The sequence below is a fragment of the Macaca nemestrina genome, chromosome 19 (genome assembly GCF_043159975.1).
Source record: "Macaca nemestrina isolate mMacNem1 chromosome 19, mMacNem.hap1, whole genome shotgun sequence".
NCBI lineage: Eukaryota > Metazoa > Chordata > Mammalia > Primates > Cercopithecidae > Macaca > Macaca nemestrina.
The window spans coordinates 40,835,585-40,854,119 of NC_092143.1; the positions used below are offsets into that span (position 1 = coordinate 40,835,585).

At 42.0% G+C, this 18,535-nt stretch overlaps 1 protein-coding gene across 1 annotated transcript in view; it reads right to left on the reverse strand.

The window, feature by feature from the left end:
• The window catches only part of LOC105489415 (malic enzyme 2), a 71,009-nt gene extending 53,751 nt beyond the window's left edge, over positions 1 to 17,258 (reverse strand). Inside the window, exon 1 of the mRNA XM_011754235.2 lies at positions 17,095 to 17,258. The gene's annotated coding sequence lies outside the window, so the exon portion shown is untranslated. The remainder of the gene's footprint in view (positions 1 to 17,094) is intronic.
• Between the last annotated feature and the right edge of the window lie 1,277 nt (positions 17,259 to 18,535).

The following is an 18,535-nucleotide window of genomic DNA, read 5'->3' on the forward strand; positions in this document are numbered from 1 at the left end:
TTAAATATAAAATATTTAGTGACAATAGATTCTTCTGCTTACCAATTACCTCACCAAAAATCAGAATTTGAAATGCCTATTTATTTCTTTAAACATTACAAATCATTGCAATGATTATGCTGTTAAGTTTTTTTAAATGGAATTTCTATTTGTGGAGAAATCCATGATCTGTGTGAGGGGGCAGCAAAACCATTTACATAAGGATTTTTTTTTTCTTTTTCAAGCTCATATACCATAAAAGTAACCATTTTAAACTGAACAATTCAGAGGCATTTCAGAAATTCTTTTTTTGTTTTTGTTTTTGAGATGGAGTCTCGCTCTATTGCCCAGGTGGAAGTGTAGTGGCACGATCTCAGCTCACTGCAAGCTCCACCTCCCGGGTTCACGGCATTCTCCTGCCTCAGCCTCCTGAGTAGCTGGGACTACAGGCGCCCGCCACCACGCCTGGCTAATTTTTTTGTAGTTTTAGTAGAGAAGGGGTTTCACTGTGTTGGTCAGGATGGTCTCGATTTCCTGACCTCGTGATCCGCCTGCCTCGGCCTCCCAAAGTGCTGGGATTACAGGCATGAGCCACCGAGCCCGGCCAGAAAATTCTTATAGTTGTACAACCACCACCTCTATTTATTCCAAAATAACTTTTTACCCCAGAAAGAAACACTATACCCATTAAGCAGTTATTCCCCATTCCTCCTTTTGGTCCGTTACAACATAAACTCTTTATTACTATTACTGTGTATATTTATGCTTTACAACAAAAGTTTTGCCAAGCTCTACTATAAGTGTTACAAATCCCTGTGACCCGAAAGGCAGGAAGGAAACTATCCTGCCTGTGTTGTACACACACACACACACACGAGGTGGGGGGGTTGTTCAGTGGCAGCATGATTTCTGGATTACTTTTACGCATATTTCAATCCAGAGGTCAGTGAGAACTTCAAAAAAGGGAATTTATTTATTTATTTATTTTTGAGAAACAGTCTGGCTCTGTCATCCAGGCTGGAGTGCAGTGGCGCCATCTCGGCTCATTGCAACCTCCGCCTCCCAGGTTCAAGTGATTATCCTGCCATCCTGCCTCAGACTCCTGGGTAACTGGGACAATACGCACATGCCACCGCGCCCAGCTAATTTTTTATATTTTTATTAGAGATGGGGTTTCACCATATTGGCCAGGCTGGTCTGGAACTCCTGACCTCATGATCCACCTGCCTCAGCCTCCCAAAGTGCTGGGATTATATGCATGAGCCACCGTGCCCAACCAAAAAAGGGATTTTTTTTTTTTTTTTTGAGACGGAGTCTCTCTCTGTCGCCCAGGCTATAGTGCAACAGCGCGATCACAGCTCACTACAACCTCTGCCTCCTGGATTCAAGCTATTCTCCTGCCTTAGCCTCCCGAGTAGCTGGGATTACAGGAAACCGCCATCATGCCCGGCTAATTTTTTTTTTTTCTGTATTTTTGTAGAGACAACATTTTTACCATGTTGGCCAGGCCGGTCTTGAACTCCTGACCTCAGGTGATCCACCTGCCTCAGCCTCCTAAAATGCTGGGATTACAGGCGTGAGCCGCCGCGCCCGGCCAAAAAGGGATGTTTTAAAGGTGTTGCATGATCACTTATTCCTGGACACTGAAACACTCCAGTTTGCAAGTAACTATGCTGAAGTTGTTTTCTGCCTCCCATACCACTTCCATCCACCAACCTTTGAAATGAAGTGCGATTTGATGTTTCAAGACCACCTGCATGAGGCTTAGCGTTTCATCAACACATCCATGTATGGATGGTAAGCCTGATATTAAATATGACGCAGTCAGAGTGAGAAGTCCTTCAACATTGCCAAGAATGTTTCACTCACATTAAATAGTCATTGATGCAATTAAACTAAATAATCAAAGCATTAAGGACATGAATGAAAAGAATGTGTGAATGATTTAAAAGGTTTCCTGTTCTTTGTCAAAAAAGTGAAAAACACTGTACAGGTAGCCAGGCCAAGATAGTAGGGATGGTTTTGTTCACAGCTTCAAAGAAGAAATTTAAGAATTAATTATGAGCCTTAACAAAACACTGACAAAGAATGTAGAAAATGGGAAGAGCAGAAAGAGTAAGAGGAAAAGGCAGTAATAGAAAATCTTCAATGTACTGTTAAAAAAATGATTTAATTTCTGAATATGTTGTTAGTAGAATAAAACTACAAAATCACACATAGAAGATTTGAGACCCTTTTAAGAAATATTTGAGCTGTTCAAAAGACAGTAAGACAGAAAAATAACCAGTAGCTGAGCCTACACAAACCTTTTGAGTCAAACACAAGCAAATTACTTTCTCAATTACCAAGGCTGACTACTGGGGAGGCATCAAACTCTAACAACTTCCTGATAGCCTTTTCAGGGGAAAGGTAACACAAATTATTGAAATTATGTATTTTACTCATCTGACTGGTTTTATTCATTAAGCAGGTGCTACATCATTATCCTCATCCTTTTTCATTGCTGCATTTCTATTATAGTCATAATAGAGTAGCAAAAATAACCATGATGAAAAATAAGTGTTCAGGTTATCTTTTTAGAAATTAATTTATGCTACCATCTTGATGCTTTAAGTTCAAAATACTATAAAATTACGATTTTGCATATACACTATTACTATTATTCTGTATATTTATGCTTATTATTTTATAATAACTCAAGTATTCAAGCAAATTTAAAGGGTTTTTTTTTTTTTTTTTTTTTTTTGAGATGAAGTCTCACCCTATCGCCCAGGCTGGAGAGCAATGGCATGATCTCAGTTCACTGCAACCTCCGCCTCCCGGGTTCAAGCAATTCTCCAGCCCCAGCCTCCCAAGTACCTGGGATTACAGGCATGTGCCACCATGCCCAGCTGACTTTTTGTATCTTTAGTAGAGATGGGGTTTCACCATGTTGGCCAGGCTGGTTTCGAACTCCTGACCTTGTGATCCTCCTACCTCAACCTCCCAAAGTGTTGGGATTACAGGTGTGAGCCACCGCGCCTGGCCTTAAAGAGTAATTTTTTTACTATACTTTTCACTTCATGACTCCACTGAATTGTTTTTCTTAGAATAAAAAAGCAGCATTATTTTGGGCCCATTTACAACACAGGTCTAAAGCTGCACATGATATAACTGCCATCTAGAAAATCTGAGACAGTCAACCGAAAAAAATACTAGAACTAATAAGAAGACTTCAGCAAAGTGGCTGATTATATCAGCAATAAGATCTTTAATAGGATAAAAGATTCTATTTATAATACTAATACAAATTATAAAATACCTAGGAAGTACACCAACAGAGAAACTAATAGACATAAAGAAGTCCTAAATACATGGACAGAAATACCCATTTCTGGATGGGAATAGTCAACAGTAAAAATATCAGTTTCCCCTGAAACAATCCACACAGTTCTAAGGCAATTCCAACAAAAATTCCACGAATATTTATAGAGCTTTGTTTTTTATTTTTTTAGAGACAAGATCTCATTCTGAGCTCAGGCTGGAGTGCAGTGGCCCAATCATAGCTCACTGCATCCTTGAACTTTAGGGAGCTTTAGACTCAGCTTGAACGAATATTTGAAAGAGCAAATGTGAGAAAATCCAAGAAATTTTGAAAAAGAAGAGGTAGAAGGATTTGCCATTACAGTTAGCAAAACCTTTCAAACAGATTAAAGATGTTAACATTTTTTCAGAAAGTAAAGAAACTATAAAGAATTACGAGTCCAGGCCGGGTGCAGTGGCTCACCCCTGTAATCCCAGCACTTTGGGAGGGCAAGGCAGGCAGATTGTTTGAGTTCAGCAGTTCGAGACCAGCATGGTCAATATGGTGAAACCCCGTCTCCACCAAAACACACACACACACACACACACACACACAAAAAATAAAATTAAGCTGGGTGTGGTGTACACCTGTGGTACCAGCTAAGGTGGGAAGATTGTATGAGTCTGGGAGGCAGAGGTTGCAGTGAGCCAAGATTATGCCATTGCACTCCAGCCCTGATGACAGAGTGAGACCCCATCTCAAAAAAAAAAAAAAAAGAATTGTAAGTCCAATTCCAGGTGGTCCAGGTAGGCTTCCTGGTGTCATGGAGAAACGGGTCTGTGACTAGTGCCCCCCACAAATCTGTGTGATACTGGAGACACCATGAACAAACACCATCACTGTCTATGGCAACAAGAGTCTTCTGCTATCTTAGCCTGTTTGTGGGAGTGAATTCTTTTGGGGATCATGCGGAAACACATCTGTGCCATTTAAAAAATGTCACTCATGTCTATGGTATTCTAAACCTGCAGAGTTACCTCTGGGACTTTCCATGAAAAAGGCTCATTGGCTTAGGTGCTTATGAAATAAATTAATTGGCTGTATTTATGAGAAAATTTTTCAGAGACCTCTTATCTTTTCAGAGATCTATGAAAAGATACAAAAGGAAAATCGCAAGCAGAATTCAGATTTACAACAAAGCAAAACTTCTTTGTATGCTCAAACTGTCTGCTTTGGATCCCCTGTGGGATTTATAAAGAAGACCACTCCACCTTGTAGTCTGGTAGTTCAGATTAACCTTCCTCAGTGTCTCCTCTGACCTATCCAAACTCCTTCTTGAAAAAGCTTAAATTCTATTTGAAATAAAGCTAGTTTAAAAATTGTTGGTAAAATAAGAATGTCTCAAAATTGTCAGTATTAAATATAATTCAGACATTTTTGCCTTGGGTCTACTGGTCAGATTTACAGTTTCTTCTTCGTTATTTTAAGGTCATCAAACTGTTGCTCCTGAGATATTTTAAATATTTGTTTGATTTGTCTGAACTTACGTTTTTGGTTTTGAGCCTTTAAATTCTGCAGTCTACACAGGTGACCATGGTGAGGCCCAGGTACATACATTTATCTTCAGTACCTGGGCCACCAGCTGCAGGGCAGAGCCAGGCCCTATATGGTCCTGCCCTGCTGGTCCAGTAGTGCCTCCTGGCCATGCTAGAAGGGGCTGGGTCCCCCAGACAGACGTAGTCTTAATAGCTCTGTCCAGGACTCTGTACCTGGTACATAGCAATTAAAATTGCTTCCTGCTAGGTTTTATACTGGAAATTAGTAAGAGTCAAAATTGCAATATATGTAATTAAAACAACTAGATATAAAGAAAATTATTTTATAAGAAAGGCAGGATGCTTTTTGGTGAGGAAAGTTATAAGAAAGACAAAAGATGTGTTTTTTGTTTAAAAAAGTAATTCCATCTAGTTTAGAGGTTATTTAAAAGTTTTACAATGAAGGAAAAAAATGATATAGATAAAACTAAATTGATAAAATAAGTCAGAGAAGAAAAAAACCTGAAATAATTTTGTAAGTAGTTGTAAAAAATTTACAGAAATCTTATCTTGTGTGGTCAAAGTTGACTGAGATTGAATTTATTTATAAGGCTTTATTAAAATTCACTTTAATAGTACTACATTGAGGCCCTGCACAGTGGCGCATGCCTGGAATCCCAGCACTTTGGGAGGCTGAGATGGGTGGATCACTTGAGTTCAGGAGTTCGAGACTAGCCTGGGCAACATAGTAAGACTTTGTCTCCACAAAAAGTACAAAAAAGGAAAAATAATAATAATAATAATATATTGAATTTGTTTTTCTCTTCTGAACAAGATGTTTGTGTAGTATTAATAAAAAAATAACAAAAGACTATAATTTGCCTTTTGAGTAAGCTGCAAAATAGAAGAAACATTCTGTTTGCATCATACTGTCTTTATTGAGCCTTTTGATTTTTTTGGAAAATGGGGTTGCTTTTCTATCAAAGAGTGAGGATTCTTGATTTTTGAAATCTCTAAACTATCACCAAATCAAATTTCAAATTCCAAATTATATCTTTTTGACCTTAAACCAACTCTTGGACATTCCAAAAGGGCACGCAGAAGCCCAAGCGAAACACATTAGGCTTACTGGGCATGTTAAATTATATGGGAAGCATTATCAAATAAGAATAATGTTTGACCATGTCCTACAGTCACATTAACACGAACAGGTCAATATGTGTTCCAAAACTGCATGAGATTCCTGGAAATCTGATACGTCTTAGGAAATGTTGTCAGTCATAATTCTAATGCTAAACTGTTGTATGTCACAGAAATAACTAAATTTCCTTGTCAATTGTATCATTATTATTATGAACTCTTATCAAGTCTTTAACCATGGCCCATTTTTAAGTCTTATTATCCGTGGTAAATTGCTTTTTCCTAATACATCTTCAAAAAGATCCCCCTTTATTACAAAGGATACAGATGAAGAGCCAGATAAAGAGATGTAGATGGCAAGGTATTGGGGGCAAGGGGATGCAGGGCTTCCATGCCCTCTATGGACAGGCCACTCTCCCAGCGCCATGTGTTCAGCAACCCAGAAGCTCATCAAACCTTGTTGTTCAAGAGTTTTATAGAGCTTAATGTTCAGCACCCCAAAGCTCATGGATAGGGCTCAAAGTTCTAACCCTCTAATCACTTGGTCTTTCTAGTGATCAGCCCTATCCTGAGGCTGCCTAGGGGCTCTACCTAGGCAGAGTAGAGTCACCTCATGTGACTAGCACACACTCAGGTGTGATCAAAAGGGGATCATTATGACAAAAAACATGCCTATCATGGGGGGGAGGGGATTAATGGATACAAATATACAGCTTGACAGAAGGAATAAGACCTAGTGTTAGATCAGTAAGGTGACTATAGTTTATAATAATCTACTGTACATTTTAAAATAGTTAAAAGAATGTTTCTAGCATAAATACAAATATTGAAAGTGATGGCTAACCAAAATACACTGACTTGATCTTTACAAATTATATGAATATATTAAATTATCACATGTACCCTGAACTATGTACATCTATTATGCATCAGTTAAAAACATTTTTTTAAAGACATTCCTATCATTCAGGAAATCCAAGGGTTGGAGGAGCTCTGTGACAGAATTGGGAAGATCAATATATTCAGTACAATACCACACTATTTAATGCATCTTTATGACCCTGATACCCTTTATAGAGCTTCCTTCCTAAAACAGTATATATTACCAAGTACATAAACCTTAAACTAAATAGTGCTTTATTCTAATTAGATTTACATAGATTTTTCTTGAATCATAATTATAGTTATCACAAGTCTTAGACATCACCTAGTTTAAATATCTTAATTTAAATGAAAAAAACCCTAAAGCCCAGAGATAGAAATGGACAGTCCAGTATCACTCAGCTTATTAGTGGTAGTCCATGGTTTTTATTTGCTTTCCCTTCCTCTTCCAAATTTTTCAGCTTCTGAGCCTTTGGTTATATTGTTTTTGTTTCATAAACGTATTCCCTCCCATTCCTTTCTAAATTCCATTTTTAAAGACAAAATTTCATTTCATTTATTTTCTTTTGAGACAGGATCTTGCTCTGTTCCCCAGGCTAGAGTGCAGTGGCATGATCACAGCTCACTGCAGCCTTGACTTCAGGGGCTCAAGCAATCCTCCCACCTCAGCCTGTCAACTAGCTGGGATGACAGGCATGTGCCACCATGCACAGCTAATTTTTGTAGGATTTTTTTTTTTTTTTTTTTTTGGTAGAGAAAGAGTTTCACCATTTTGCCCAGGCTGGTTTCCAACTCCTGGGCTCAAGTGATCTGCCAACCTCAACCTCCCAAAGTATTATGGTTACAGGCGTGAGCCACTGAACCCGGCCTCATTTCTTGATTAAGCAATTTATCCACCATCTAACTTCTTATACAGCTCTTTAGTTATCTATTTCTGATATTCCATTTTTTCACTTCAATTATTTTATGTCTATATTTCTATTTGGTTCTGTTTTACAGTCACCAGTTCATGCTTCATAACTTTAAATTCTGACCTCATTAAATAGATATTTATTTATTTATTTTTATTTTTTATTTTTTTGAGATGGAGTCTCGCTCTGTCGCCCAGGCTGGAGTGCAGTGGCCAGATCTCAGCTCACTGCAAGCTCTGCCTCCCGGGTTTACGCCATTCTCCTGCCTCAGCCTCCCGAGTAGCTGGGACTACAGGCACCCGCCACCTAGCCCGGCTAGTTTTTTGTATTTTTTTTTTTTAGTAGAGACGGGGTTTCATCGGGTTAGCCAGGATGGTCTCAATCTCCTGACCTCGTGATCCGCCCATCTCGGCCTCCCAAAGTGCTGGGACTACAGACTTGAGCCACCGCACCTGGCCTAAATATTTATTTTAAAGACATTTTCTAATGTCTTTAGTGCCTGAATATAAATTTTCAGTCTCTTTCAATGGCATAATTTTTGTCTGTAAGCTCACTTTAAAAAAAAATAAGAGCAATCTTTCACGGTGGTCCCATACATGTTGTATGTTGTGGAAATCAACCCTTGGGGGCAGTTTTAAGTTTGCCTCTATATGAGATCTAGAGGGTCTACAGGCTAAAACCAGTTTCTACGTTAGTTTCTGTGTTAGATGGTTACATACCTCGGGTAGAATTCCAAAGTCAAATTCAAACAAGTTGAGGCTTAGGATTCTACTTATGGGGTGGGATGGATGGTTTAACTCTTGTCTCAACCCCAGTGAGGATACAGTCTTCATTCATGGAGAGAAAAGTGTTTCCCCATTCTCAGCTTCCCAATATATGTCTAATTTTGGTTCTGAATGTTGAACAGGCCTTGGGAACTCAGTTTCCATCTCCTGGCAAGCAATAAACACTTCAGACCCTAAGTAGTATTTATGTACTGTATTTCTTCCCTGTCTACCCATGGAACATTTGTCTTCAATCAAGCTCACTGCTATAGATTCTTTCTTCATTCCTGCATGCGGAGATTTTTCTCTTGCTTTCAAACTTGGCTCTGTGTTGTTTCAATTTTACTTACCATCTCTGTGTTTTTAGAGCAAGAAAGGGAGATTCCGGCATGTGACTAATTGATCACTTTAAACTGGAAGTTGATTCAGTTTAAACCTATATCATAATTATTTACTCATCTATTGAGCACCTACCACACGCCAAGGCCGGAATGAGGCCTACGGTTAGTATTGCTCTCATAATCCTACTTAACACTACAGGAATCCATGTCTTTTTAGCCTCTATGAAACTTACACCATCAGATTTGGTTTTCCTTTTTCTTTTTGAGACAGAGTCTCGCTGTCACTGTCACCCAGGCTGGAGTGCAGTGGCACGATCTTGGCTCACTGCAGCCTCTGTCTCCTGGATTCAAGTGATTCTCCCGCCTCAGCCTCCCAGGTAGCTGGGACTATAGGCACACACAACCATGCCTGGCTAATTTTTTTGTATTTTTGGTAGAGATAGGGTCTCTTTATGTTGCCCAGGCTGGTCTCAAACTCCTGGCCTCAAGCAATCTGCCAGCCTTGCCCTCCCAAAGTGCCAAGATTACAGGTGTGAGCCACTGCATCCAGCCAGATTTGGTTTTCTTTAGGTAAACATCAAAAGCATTCAACAGAATCTATTAAATCACCACCATGCAATATATTCTGTTAATGTTCTATTACCAGTAAGTTATAAAGTCCTATATAAAGCTCACCTTTGTGCTTTTTAAAAGAACTATAAACATGAACAAAACCAAGAAAAAGAACTTGGCCAGGTGCAGTGGCTCACACCTGTAATTCCAGCACTTTGGGAGGCTGAGGCGAGCGCATCGCTTGAGGTCAGGAGTTCAAGACCAGCCTGGCCAACGTGGTGAAAACTCACTTCTACTAAAAATTCAAAAATTAGCCAGGCAGGGTGGTGCATTCTTATAATCCCAGCTACTTAGGAGGCTGAGGCATCAGAATCGCTTGAACCAGGGAGGTGGAGGTTATAGTAAGCCGAGATCATGCCACTGCACTCCAGCCTAGGCAACAGAGTGAGACTCCATCTCAGAACAAAATCTAACTCACCCTTTCTCAGTTTTAAATTAAAAAATAGACATATATCTGTATAGGCTTCCCAAGTGTTCCTTTTTTAAAATTTTTAAATTTGTATGGGTATTCAGACACACACACACACACACACACACATAGAACCAGCATTGTGTACTTACAAAATATCTTCGCTATCTGAATCTAATAATTGATATCTATTAAATACATACAATCTAGAAGGAGAAACAGTGGCAGAGCCTGATTCGAACAAACTCCGTTGATTTTACTTTTAAGAGAGAGAATTTGCTATATAAGAGAATTCTTCACTGGATTTCTTTAAATAGCAAGATTTTTCAGGCTATTTTTAAATTTCAAGTTACTCAAATTTGACTTTTATACATCGTTTCAGGATTATGTTGCATGAAAGGTCCATGGCACTTCATTTCCATTTATTAGCGTACTCCAGAAAGTACCAGCAGTTGGTTCTACAAGTACAAATTCTATATACATCATGTTTCTACACTTTTAAAATTAATCAGTATCAAATTACTAATAATGTTAATTATATCAGCACAGTGTTAAAAATATGCACACCAAGTAGCTTTCTCCCCAGAATCCCCAACATGGCGACAAAAGTATTATTAACAAAATTGGGATGGTTGATACTCTGCTAAGTGGTGAAAAAAACCTATTTAAATTTTAAAAATTGTCATTTAAAAAAAGTTTTATTATTATTTTTTTTTAAGAGATAGTATCTCACTCTGTCACTCAGGCTGGAGTACAGTTGTATAATCATAGCTCACTGCAGTCTTGAACTCCTGGCTCAAATGATTCACCTGCTTTAGTCTCCCAAGTAGTTGGGACTATAGGCATAAGCCACTGTACCTGGCTGATTTTAATATTTTGTAGAGCTGGCATCTCACTATGTTGCCCAGGATGGTCTTGAACTCTTGGCCTCAAGCAATCTTCCCACCTCAGCCCGTGAGTTGCTAGGATTACAGGCATGAGCCATCACATCCAGCTAAAAAGAAGTTCTAAAGTAATTCATCATATGTTTGTGTGGCTCTTCCGGGAGAGACAGCATTATTTACTACAGTTACAACTTTGGGCCTGGCGTCGTGGCTCAAGTCTGAAATCCCAGCACTTTGGGAGGTTGAGGCAGGCAGATTGCCTGAGACCAGGAGTTCGGGACCAGACTGGCCAAACCACGGCAAAACCCTGTCTCTACTAAAAATACAAAAAAATTAGCTGGGTGTGGTGACAGGCACCTGTAATCCTTGCTGCTCGGGAGGTTGAGGTGGGAGAATCGCTTGAACCCGAGAGGCGGAGGCTGCAGTGAGCGGAGATCATGCCACTGCACTCCAGCCTGGGCAACAAGAGCGAAACTCCATTTCAAACACACACACGCACACTTTGGTGATTAGTACTGCAAACTAGGTAAATCTAAAATGGTATGGAATACATTTTATTTTGAATCAAAGGCAATCCCCCAAAAAATGCATTTTGGAATCATCAGTTAAGATCAGGTTTCTGATATATGAAATATTCTATTTTCAACTCCTAGTTAAAATCTTGTTCCTATCAAATAATGAATTTGGGCCCAGCACAGTGGCTCATGCCTGTAATCCCAGCACTTTGGGAGGCCAAGGCGGACAGATTACGACATCAAGAGATTGAGGCCATCCTGGCCAACATGGTGAAACCCCATCTCTACTAAAAGTACAAAAATTAGCCAGGCGAGGTGGTGCGTGCCTGTAATCCCAGTGACTTGGGAGGCTGAGGCAGAAGAATTGCTTGAACCCAGGAAGTGGAGGTTGCAGTGAGCAGAGATTGCGCCACTGCACTCCAGCCTGGTGACAGAGTGAGACTCTGTCTCAAAATAAATAAATAAAATAATGAATTTGGCTTGTATATAAAGACAACATCACCTCTCAAATCTACCTCACAGAAAACTGTGATGATCAAATAAGAGAATATATGCAAAAGAGTATTATAAAGATAAAACATATTATTCAAAGTATTAGAGAATTTAATTTTATTAGCAAGTGATAGAGTAAAATAAAATATAAAAGTAATTTTAACAGTGTCTTTAGTAGGCATAAGCAAAAAAATAACTTAAGGAAAAAACCAATCTTTGCAGAAATCAGAACTCAGAACACTTACAGAGAGAAACAGACAGGTGGACTTAATATCTGCTGGAGACAAGACAGAACGCAGAAAACACACACCTAACTCCTTATGTTACACAAAGATGACAGAAGGAGAACTACAGGAGCGAGGGAAGTAAAAACAGCAAATAAAAGAAGGTGGGGATTCTAATTTTGAATAACTAAGTAAAATCAAGCTATTCACCGGAGTTTCTTTCTTTTGTTTTTTAGACAGAGTCTTCCTCTGTCACCCAGGCTGGAGTGTAATGGCACGATCTTGGTACACTGCAACCTCCACCTCCCGGGTCAAGCAATTCTCCTGCCTCAGCCTCCCGAGTAGCTGAGATTACAGGCACCCACCACCATGCCTGGCTAATTTTTTGTATTTTTAGTAGAGACAGGGTTTCACCATGTTGGCCAGGCTGGTCTCGAACTCCTGAGCTCAGGTGATCCATCTGCCTCAGCCTCCCAAAGTGCTGGAATTACAGGTGTGAGCCACTACACTTGGCCGGAGAGTTTCTTGAATACTGGAATATGCCTGTGGTTTCCTGCCCTGGTATGGCCACTGCCTTGCTCTTTCCATGAGTAAGCATGGACAAAAGAACTACTTCAAACAGGGAGGCAGTGGAACTCACCCTCTGGGTGGTATTTATAAACTGCACTGGGACTAAAGCTGTGAAGACATTGGCTGTTGGAGACTATTCTCCCTGGCCCCCTACCTGGGGGGAGAAGGAAACAGTCAACACCTGAGAAAGACTGTTCACAGGAGACCAAAACCCTAGACACTGTTCACTAGAAAGAGCTCAAGACAGGGCAACAAGCACAGGCCTTGCGGTCAGACAGAGTGGAGAGTGAATCTGGACTGGACTCAGCTAATTACCAGTTCAGAATCAGTTGTGTCACCCAGGCATTCCCAAATGGTCTCTGAATTGGTGTTAGTTTAGGACATGTTTTTGACTGGTCTATGACCAAATGAGGAAAAACTAACACAACGTAATACAGTTTTCCATAGTATTATTCTGTTTTTATGTTGTAATTATGACCTTCCTACCTTTGTGGTGGTAAAAATGTCCCTTTTTAAAGAAAAGGATCAGGACAGTAGATTGCAGTAGGTTTTTTGTTTGTTTTTTTGAGACAGAGTCTCAAAAATCACTGTCGTCCAGGCTGGAGTACAGTGGTATGACCTCGGCTCACTGCAACCTCAGGCTCTCAGGTTCAAGTGATTCTCCTGCTTCAGCCTACTGAGTAGCTGGGATTACAGGTGTGTGCTAACACGTCCAGCCAATTTTTGTGTTTTTAGTAGAGACGGGGTTTCACCACATTGGTCAGGCTGATCTCGGACTCCTGACGTCAAGTGATCCACCCACCTCTGGTTCCCAAAGTGCTGGGATTACAGACATGAACCACTGCGCCCAACCAGATTGCAGTAGTTTTTAAGAAGGTTCTTAACCTTGACATAACTAAAAGTTGGAGATCTTATGTCTGGTCCCAATTGTCCCCCACACATACAGTTTTTCACTTGTCCACTAAGTCCAAAAGTCTGGAAGCTATTGACTTAGATGTCTCATTTTTCTCATCAATAAAGTGGGGGAGGGGAAACTTACAGAATTCTGTGTAGTAATATCGATATACATATTATTAATATACTCCTTAGAGTTTTACAATAGTATCAGTATAAAGAGCTTGACTACTTGACTTGAAAGTTTGCTTAATAAAACCCATACCAAATAGTCTAGCAGAGTGGTCAAAGGGCGATTTCTGGAGTCAAACTGCCTGGATTTAAATCCTGTGGCTAACACCTGTAATCCCCAGCACTTTGGGAGGCCAAGGAGGGTGGGCTGCTTGAGCTGAAGAGTTCCGGGTCAGCTTGGGCAACATGACAAAACCTCATTTCTACAAAAAATTCAAAAATTAACTGGGGGTAGTGGCATGCGCCTGTAGTCCCGGCTACTTCAGAGGCTGAGGCAGGAGGATGGCTTGAGCATGGGAGGTTGAGGTTGCAGTGAGCCATAATAGCACCAGGGCACTTCAGCCTGGGTTAGAGTGAGACCCTGTCTCCAAAACGAAAACAAAACAAAACAAAGCAAAACAAAATAAATCCTGGCTTTGCCATTTACTAGCTCTGTGATGCTGAGTAAGGCACAACCTTCCCGATTCGCATTTTCTCATGAGTAAAATGGGAACATTAAACAACAAGACCTATTTAATAGGCTGTTTTAAGATTTAAATTAGATAATCTATTTAAGATGCTTATCACAACACCCTCTAGGTGCTCTAGAAGCTAGTTATATGCATTACTATTAGCAGTTATAGACTAAGGTGGTCTCAAGGTGCCTTCTAAATGCCTGCTAGTTTCTGCATCAACATCTTTTAATGATGAAATTAATATAAGAGACTGAAAGGATAATCATGATTAACATTTATTTAAAATATTTCAAATCAAATCTCTAAGTCAAGAATGAGAATTTGGATGGCATACAGATACAGGCAACATTAAATGTCATCCTAAACAAGTATATACAGAATCAATATATTTTTTATCACTTTTGAAATCTGTATATATTGATCAAAGGAGGTATAATATGCTACCATAAAATCAAAATGGTAACTTTCAAATAAAATAATTTCTAATAAAAGATATCTTTTTATAAAGTCAATGTAATTTTTAGTGTGAATTTTGTCCTCTAACATTAATCCCTAGTAAATATAGGTTTTAATGTTATTTGTGTTTCAAAATATGGCTCACGCCTGTAATCCCAGGACTTTGGGAGGCCGAAGGAGGTGGATCAGTTGAGGTCAGCAGTTCGAGACCAGCCTGAAAAACATAGTGAAACCCCGTATCTACTAAAAATACACACACACACACACACACACACACACACACACACACACACACACACACACACACACACACACACTTAGCCGGGCGTGGTGGCGCATGCCTGTAGTCCCAGCTACTAGGGAGGCTGATGCATAAGTGCTTGAATGCGGAAGGCGGAGGTTGCAGTGAGCGGAAATCACCAACACTGCACTCCAGCCTGGGCAACAAGAGCGAAACTCCGTCTTAAAGAAAATAAAGGCCGGGCGCGGTGGCTCAAGCCTGTAATCCCAGCACTTTGGGAGGCCGAGACGGGCGGATCACGAGGTCGGGAGATTGAGACCATCCTGGTTAACACGGTGAAACCCCGTCTCTACTAAAAAATACAAAAAACTAGCCGGGCGAGGTGGCGGGCGCCTGTAGTCCCAGCTACTCGGGAGGCTGAGGCAGGAGAATGGCGTGAACCCGGGAGGCGGAGCTTGCAGTGAGCTGAGATCCGGCCACTGCACTCCAGCCTGGGTGACAGCGCGAGACTCCGTCTCAAAAAAAAAAAATAAAATAAAATAAAATAAAATAGGTCTAGTTTGTCTGAAATTCACCAAAATCAATTAGAGTTTTTAACTTAATATACAAATTATACACATATAACTAGAAGTTTTTAATTTTACAAACTAAGTTCCCAAATGGTAAATGGGTTTTTTTCCTTTATGAATATTTTGTTTTCATAAATATATTAAAAGACAAAAACATACAAACACCCTCTAAGGGTGTCACCCATAAGCAGTTCTCAGGAATAGCTATTAAGCATAAATATATTACTCTCAAGAGAATATTTCTACAGAAGCATAGCCCAACATTTGCTATTAATGCCCGATAAAAGTCATACTGGGAGCCAGGCGCAGTCGCTCACGCCTGTAATCCCAGCACTTTGGAAGGTCAAGGTGGGTAGATCACTTGAGGTCAGGAACTCGAGACCAGCCTGGCCAATATGGTGAAACCCCGTCTCTATTATAATTACAAAAATTAGCTGCCCTCAGGTGATCCACCCACGTCGGCTTCCCAAAGTGCTGGATTACAGGCGTGAGCCACCGCGAACGACCTATATGTATGTTTTTAAAAACAACCGTTTCTCTCATCTAACAGAATATTTGCAAATTGAAAATCAAAATCATGGGTACAATATCGCAATTAGCTTAACAACATGAGCAATGCTTAAGGAACACGCACGTTTATGGGAGTGGGGGTGAAGGATGCAGCTATGAAGTTATACCACTTGAGTTTGAATCTAGGCTTTGTCACGTTAAAACTGTGGTCTTGGGCAAGTTACTCAACCGACATAAACCTTAGTTTCCTGGTTTGTAAACTGGAGACAGTAACAGTATCAACCTCAAAAGGGTTATTTTGAGATAATCCGTGTAGAAACCAGCGCTCTGCCTGTCACCAGCGATTAACACATGCTACTATTGTTATCGTTATCAACTGCAACACTAACAGAAATAGCAATGCTATTAACCGCTTTGCTTAGAGGTGATAGCCACAAGCATCAGGAAGGTAAATCCACAGACAGAAGATGTTAAAACCTTTTGTAAGAAAGCACATGTTAATTTGATCACGCTTCTCACCACAAGCAACATAAATTTTCTAGAATTATCTCTGGAACCAAAAAAGAAAGTCGAAACCTAGGACCACCTAGATAACACCATATGCAGAGATAGTTATCTCCAGCGTGGAAGAAACACGTGCCAATCCCGATCCACAGATGGCATTTCATAAGAATAGACGAAATCAGTCCAATCTTATAACTCTCCAGCCCGCAGCAAGTCTTTTTTTTTAAAGGGAGGAGCCACACACACAGCCTAACTCCTGCCGTTAACTCGGCCCGACTGAATAAAAGAGATAGACTTGCCAAAGGGGTTTCCAGCCACAAAAGTCCTTCTGCGGAGGGGTGCAGAAAGAGCGAGAAAGAGATGCTGGCGTTTGGGAGGCCCAGGGCCTCGCTCCCGGGCGAGACGGGGGCGCCCCGGCATCAGCGTGCGGAGGAACCTGGAAATCGCGCGCAGGGATGAGCCGCGGTCGCTGGAACCCGGGTCGCCGCGACGCAGCCGGTCTCTCGCCCTCAGCGCGGACTCCGCGGGCCGCTTCCCTTCCCCCAGCCCCCACCGCCAGGCCGGGACCGGCTGGGGCCGCACGCACGGAAGCCGGAGGCGCGGCAGCGCTGGGCTCTCGGGGCCGGGCCAAGGGAAGCCGGCGCCCGCTCCTCTCCCGGACCCCCGCCCGGGCCCCACCTCGCCGGGCCTTACCAGAGGTCTAGCGCCGCGACAGGTGGTGCTGCCGGCGGAGAGGCTGCGCCCTGCCGCCCGCCCTGGCGATGCTCAGCTCCCGCGCCGCCCGGCCCTCCCCTTCTGCGAGCCTCCCGGAGCCGCCGCCAGCTCAGGCTCGCACAGGCGCGGGCGACCCCACACCCCGAGGTAGCCCGAAGAGCTGCAGGGTGAGAGGAGGGCGAGCGGAGCCGGCCAGGCGCGGGGCCAGGAAGGCGCGGCCCACGGAAGGCGCGGCCCACGGCGGAGACGGACGGGTTCGCGGGCCAATGGGAGGCAGGAACCGGCCTGAGGGGCGGACTCCGTCTGGAGGCTTAGCGAGCGGCGCCGGGGTTCCTGCCCTCAGCGCCTTCCTCAACTCAGCTCTTGGAGGTTACGGTTCTGAGGCGGGGCGGGTGCCTTCGTGAACGCGATGCTGCGGGTGTGAGAAGTGCAGTGCAGAGTAGGAGGAGGAGCTCCGCCGCTCCCTGAAGGAAGCCGGGGCTGGCCGACCGCGCCCCCAGCACTCCCGGCCCTAGGGTCCTAGTCTCCAAACCCGCCGAGACCAGGGAAGCTGGGAGTTGGGGTCCGTGCTGCCTGAGCCACAGAGGAAGGGGGAGGACGGGAGGGCAGGACACTGCAAAGGAAGGAGGAAGAACACCCAGGAAATGCGAGGCTTCCGCACTTCAGCGACGCTTTCACTTTCCGAGCTGTTTTGTGTGCGGAGGACTTGCTCTTCCGCAGAATTCTTTGCCACTCCTTGTGGCTGCTGGCAAGATTATTGGCCTGCGGGGAATTTACCAATCACCTTCACTGTCACAGTCACCATAAATAGATGTTCAGTGTTCTGCCTCAGAAAAGCAACGGAACACTTAATTGTCTTGTCCTTGAAAGCAGCAGGGACCGTGCCTTCCTACATCCCTACCCCCGCCCCCGCAACTGTTGTGACATGGGAGGATATTTCTTCACCCTTAATTCAGAAAATGTTATCACCCAAAACTCTTTACTGTAATGAGTTCGTGTACTCTTAAAACAAGGCAAGGTAATGTTAATTTCAAAAATAAGATGTAAAATATAAAAAAGAGGCAAGGCAGAATAAAATTAAAAGTGTTGGAAATGTAGGTTTAAGAAGATGGAGTGGAAGTAGAGAAGAGTGAATTTCTCCCTCCTAAACTCTGACAATTATGTAAAATCTGGGGTAGCCGCCCCTCTCTGAACATTGAAGGGTGGGGCGGAAACTCCAGTTAGGTGATAACCCATAGGTGTGGTTGCTATAATAACCACCGCAGGCGTGGAGAAGTTATAAATATGCATGACCTAAAGTAACCCTGCTTGCCAGGAACTTACAAGATGCAGCAGGTTGGATGAAGGAAACGAAACATTACGAGTATCTTTCTACATAAACGCTTCATTAGTCGAGGTGAAATTCTTTTGTCTTTGAAAG